Raw genomic sequence first — 6,595 nt, 5'->3', positions numbered from 1 at the left:
CTTACCATCATCGGAGCCATGTGTGTTTGGTTGCTATCCCTCTAGTTCTCTTAAAGTTGCTTCTTTTGGTGGTTTGAGATTATTGGGGAATAGTTTTTGGTCACCGACAATTATTTCTCTAGGCTGCTGCAGCGTTGTGATTCCTTGATGAAGTTTCTCGAGCGGCGGTGAAGCTGTGGGCTTACCGGATCCTTCATCCTTTTCAGGTTAACCGGCTTCTTAGGGTTAGCTCTGTTAAGAATTATTTGTTTGGGCATTGAGCCTTTTGTTAAGGATGGGCTTGGTTTGGTCTTGGTTTGATCTTTTTATAGGTTTGTACATTGTATGTTTTAATTTGTTTATTTTTGAATTTGATGTAATGGGTTTTAGCACTTTTCTAATGAAACTTTCTTATATTATAAAAAAATATATTTTTTTTATAATTTATTAATGTGGAGAGTGGAGGGAGATAATAATAAGACGAGAACATTAATGTTACAAATCATAATCTCATCCTAGAATAATAACATCAAAAATTGAGCACCAATAATCTCAATAATTAAACAAACTCACTTACTTCATTTGGCTAATTTGTATTTGCAACACTTTTTGTAGTATGCCATCAACAATTAATTCTTTAAAAAAACTTTAATTAATTAATTCTTTTTCTCTTGCCATTACTTTTTTCATTAAACAGGAACGCCACACTGTGTATATAAATTTCTAGATATATGATATTGACAATCTTGAGATTTTTATCACCAGAGAAAACTCGTAATTTATCTATATTACTTATATGTTCATGTTAGATTCTTTCTGAATATGAATTAATAAAATTTAATTATATATTATTTATATACATTTGATTCAATAAAAATTATATTTATAACAAACTAAAAAATATTGTAAGTCTAACGGAAGAAAGGACGAAAAAAAAAAAGAAGGAAATTGTGGGTAGGTTCATCAGGCACTCTATAATATTATTATTTGAGCTTCTTTGCAAGGACTCGAAATTATAAAATTTTAAATTATTAAATAATTTAAAACTATCCACTAAATTTACTCTATTATTAAAAATATCATATTTACATGAAAATTTAAATTTAAATTTATTAAAAAATTTTATCAATTATATAATATTTTTGTAATATGAGTTGCTTAGTATATCTAAGATGATAGTCTAAAAAACATCTAATAATTTGCCATATGGCAGTGGCATTTATCTCACACCCTCAATTATTTATTTATAATATGCGTAGTAATTACATTGGTTCACCTATAATATCTTTTCTATTTTTGACCTTTGTGTATAGAATAATTACTAATGAACCCTAGTTTTTTTCAACTAATTAACTCAGTTCCAAAACCTAATTAATCAATTCTTCTAACCAAGTAATTGAAATTCACAAGCAATAATAAGAAAAATATCTACTAAAAACAACATATCATTTCGGCTTCATTTGTGTATTAATTAATTCATTATTTATTAAGGATTCCAGTAATGAAAAACACAATTACAATTACCATTATCGTCCCAACACTCACTTTTTTTTTTAATAATATCATAGAGAATATCATTACCTATTACAGAATGATCATCATTTCCAAATAGAAATTCATATTCTACATGATACTTGTATTATCAATAATGTCAGCTCCATCATCAGCAGAAAAATCTATAATAAACAAAATCATAGATTTCTTGATCCATTAATAGAGATGAGACCGACAAATAATTCAAGTTATGACATATCATTTATGTGTGAAGCTAAAAATTATGATCAAAATCTTCACATATTGAAGCCTGGACAGCAAATTTCATGGTCTATTGTTGACATTATGTTTCCACTGTCTTAGTACTATCTTCATCTAAACGACACAAACCATGGTGTATTTTGGATTTATCAAGTCATATTGGGTTGCAATCAGTGCAATTGGACAATTCAAGATGATGGTTTATTTATTCTCAAAGATAATAACTTTGAAGAGATACATTCATTATTTATTAATGGATTTTTAAACCATTGATGTTATTGTGTTTCTTTAATTGTTCTATTTTATTTATGTCTTTTTTTAAGTTTTTATAAAATATTATTTATTAGTTAAGTTTTTTTTTTTAATTCATTCAGTTTAATACATAAGAATACTTTAAATATTATTATTTCCTCGAACCAAAAGATCATCAACATAAAGAGATACCATGATTAAATCATTCCCATTATGTTTCACATAAAGAGTGGACTCCGATAAGCTTTTAACAAAGCCAAAGCTTAGCAAATGTTCATCTATTTTGCTATACCAGACTCTTGGTGCTTGTTTTAACTGTAGATAGCATTTTTAAGCATATATACTTTATCTTCTTCTCCTTGCTTCACATTTTAAGCATATATACTTTATCTTCTTCTCCTTATCCCTCGTTCCACAAATATCTTTTCTTGTAGCACTTCATTTAAAAAAATTGGTTTGACATCTAACTGAAACACTTTTCACGGCTTTTGAGCTACTATTGCTAACAATAATCTGAGCAACTATTGCTAGTAATAATCTAATTGTATCTAAACGGACAACAGGGGCAAACTTGTCGGAATAATCGACACCAAAAATTTGTGTGTACCCTTTCACTATGAGCCCGGCCTTATATTTGTCGAAGCTATTTGCATTCAACTTTGTTCTGAACACCCATTTCACTCTGATGACTTTTCTATTTGTAGGCCTTTCAACTAATTCCTAAGTTTTATCTTTTTGAATCATTGTCATCTCTTCCTTCATTGTATTCCTCCACCTTGAGTCTTTGAGGGCTTTTTCATGGCTGGCTGGATCACAGATTGCCACATTCCATCTTTGATAAATGTCTGAAATTGACTTTGTACCTCTGACTGGGGAGTCATCTTCTAATTCATTTTGCCACTGACTTGTTGTTTGCACTTTAGGAAAGTTGTCTTCTGGGACTTGTGAAGATTCACCTTTAATTTGTAAATTCTTCTAGTCCCATTGTTCATCTTCATTGAAGTGCACATCTCTGGTGATTGTTATTTTTTCTATTTGTGGATGATACACCTTATAGGCTTTAGATATTGTACTATAGCCCATAAAAATGCTTAGGATTGCCTTCTTGTCAAGTTTATCACGCTTAGCCCGTGGAACATGAAAAAATTACATGCAGCCAAACACTTTAAGAAAGCTTAGGGAAGGTTTATAACTATACCAAGCCTCATATGGAGTTTTATTTTCCAATGCCTTGGTTGGAAGGCAATTTTGTAGATACACCGCTGTGTTGGCTGCCTCTGTCCAAAATTTCTTAGGCAACCCTTTTTCATGCAATATACTTCTAGCCATTTCTATTATAGATCTGTTCCTTCTTTCTGTGAATCCATTTTGTTATGCAGTGTAAGGAGTTGTAAGCTGATGTTCAATGCCTGCTTCTTTGCAAAATGAATTAAATTCCACCGAGGTGTACTCCATCCTGTTATCTGATCTTAGAAATTGAATCTTGCAGCCACTTTGATTTTCCACCATTTTCTTGAACTTCCATAATACTCGAGCCACTTCTGACTTGAATTTCAAGAAAAAAATCCAACACATTCTTGTGAGATCATCAATGAAAAGAACATAGTAGAGGCTACCTTTTAATGATGGCTCTCTTTGAGGCCTAATAACATCTGTGTGAATTAATTGCAGCTTTTGTAAGGCTCTCCAAGCTGATTTAGGAAAAGGATTCTTTTCTGTTTACCAAATTGACAAGCACTACAATTTGGCAAATGATCAGCAAGCACGGGTAAACCTCTCACCATGTCCTCCTTCATTGTCAATATTCGATGAAGGTGGCAATGGCCAAGTCTTTTGTGCCAAATCTTAGTGGAACTAATATCACTTATATAAGTTGCTTGCCCCCTCAGTTGGATCAAAAGAAAAGCTTTTGCCTCTCATATGGACCGTTAAAATCTCCTCTCCAGCAACACCATAAATAAAACACAACTTATCTTTCAAGGAAATTTATATCCTTTTTCTATTAGCTGACCTACACTCAGCAAATTTTGATCAATGTCAGGTGCATAAAGAACATCTGGTATTGTTTTTAAACCTAAACTTGTTGTGATTACAGCGGTTCCTTTTCCTTTTGTAGTGATATAACCACCATTCCAATTCTGACCTTCTTTACTTCAGTGGGCTCTAACTCTTCCAAAAGAATTTTGTCGTAGGTCATGTGGTTTGTATAACCACTGTCTATTAACCAACTTTCTGAGGAGCTCTTGGCTGAAAGACATGCTGCTACAAAAATTTGGTCTTCCTCTTCTTGATCAGCGACTTGGGCATCTGCTTTGTGCTTTTGCAAATCACTACTTCATGCTCAAGTTGATTGCATTTGTTACACTTGGCATCTGGTCTCTTCCAACATTTGAATGGTGGATGCCCCATTTTCCCACAGTGCTGACAAGGTGGATAATTCTTTCTTGAATATCTACCCTCGCTTTGGTTATGGTTGTTTGTAAAATTTTCACTGCTTGATGACTGATTTTTCTTGTCATTCTTTTTATTTTTCTTTCTAGCTTCCTGGTGCTTGGCTGATAAGGCTCCTTCAACCACCCGATCTTCTCTCATGACCCTTCTTCGTTCTTGTGCCTGCAAAGAATTCATTAATTCTGTCAAGTTAATCTTGAACAGATCCTTGGTGTTTTCCAAGGTGGTTATGGTAGCTTCGAATCTTTCTGGTACAGTAACCAAAATTTTCTCAACAATACGAGAGTCATTAAATTCAAAACCAAGTAACCTTGCTCTGTTTGCTATGCTCAAAAGTCTTTCAGAGTATTCCTTGATGGTTTCCGACTCTTCATCTTTTGCAACTCAAAAGTCTCCGATGAGATTCAGCACTTGCATGTCTTTAATTATATCATCTCCTTCATATTCTTTCTTGAGATAATCCCAAATGGCATTGGCTGATTTTAGAGACATAATACGAGTGAAATTTGAAGACGAGACTACTACAAACAGGCAAGCCTTTGCCTTCGGTGTTCTAGTTTTTCTTTCCTTATGGTTCTTCATTGGAGCCATTGTTGGGTTGCCGAGCAAAGGAGGAACTTTATAATAAGTTTCCATCCGTACAGCTCACATTTGGTAATTCTCACCAGTGAAAATTGGAGGTGCCATTGCTGAGAAATTTGAATTTTTTTTCCATGCTCGACATGTCGATCTTTCTATCGTACAAGAATAACAGGTTCCTCAAGAAGATTGCTTGCAATACAACTTGCAGTACAAAAGCAATAATTTTAACAAAGAAAAAATAGAAGGAAAAAAATTGTATAAGGAAAGAAATTGCAGAATCATCTCCATGCAAGACTGAAAACCAGTAAAACCGAACTCAATAATCTTTTTTGCACGGTGACATATCTCTAGAAATGCGATTAGTAAGCTCAGCAACTAACAGATCCTCATCTCGTTCAAAATTGATGTCGAGATCCGTCCCATAATTTACTATATACTGAGCTTCGGTCAGAGTGAAAGAGAGAAAGGGTTATGAGATTCTGTAGTACCAACATGTTTATGGGCTTAGTTCCTTCAGTCTATACCGCTCTCTGTAGCAGGAAAGCTTTTCCACGAGACCTTGAACCTCTCTCTTTTCCTACATAATTAAGCTGGAATTTAAGTCTGCAAGAGCAGAAGTGGACTAGACCTTTCATCTTCTTTTAAATATTTTGTTAGCCTTGAGAGAAGAGAGAGGCAAATTATTCTTTCTACTGAGTAATCCTATTTCATTATTTCTTAGTCCCCAGTCACATTATAGTAGATGATGAGATAACAGGGAAAAACTTTAGAGAAAGAGAGGTTGACAAATTGAGAGCTTTCTTCTTGATATTATTGTCTTCTTCTTCTTGATATAGATTTCAATTTTGTTTCATTTTTCAACCATATAGCTAGCTATGGCTTCTTCCATTTTAGTATGCATCTATGTATAATTTTCACTACTGAAATAATTGAGAAAAGACTTGATCAACAGTAATTGAGTAGATATATATGTTTGTTTATTTATATCTCCCTGTAATCTTTACTGGTCTACAAGCGTCAACTGTCAAAAGAAGGGCTTCAAGAAGTTGTTCAGCACGATGGTGTCATTCGCATCACTTAGTCCTTACAAAGTTGATAGAAAGAAAAGTCGCTAAGCTTTGTTGTCGGCGAGGTCCCTTTGCATTCTGGTAGAGGGTGTTAAGCTGTGTATATGATTTTGTCTCTGATTTTGTGTTTATTTTGTTGTGTTTCTCTTCTATGAGTTTTAATTTATGCTTATGCTTTGGTCATGTTGTGGAAAAAAATTAAATTAAATTAATTTATTATGAAAGTGCTTATTTCAAAATGTAGAATACAAAGTGTCATTTCTATAAAAGTCCCATGGAAATGCAATAGGAAGAAGATGTTTGTTATAATTTGGCTATATAGTTCTATAATAATGAACGTGGACTTGATAGTTATAAACTCTAATATTGAACATGTGTGAATAAAATTTGAGAAGACGTGGAATTGATAGTTATAACTCTAATGAAAAAGGTTATTTATACTTGATATCACCATTTGTTTTTCCAATTTCTTAGCAATAATTTAATGCTTTACAGGCTTCAAATTTCAA

This window comes from Manihot esculenta, chromosome 3, assembly GCF_001659605.2.
Source record: "Manihot esculenta cultivar AM560-2 chromosome 3, M.esculenta_v8, whole genome shotgun sequence".
NCBI lineage: Eukaryota > Viridiplantae > Streptophyta > Magnoliopsida > Malpighiales > Euphorbiaceae > Manihot > Manihot esculenta.
Note: the sequence above shows the minus strand (reverse complement) of the source record.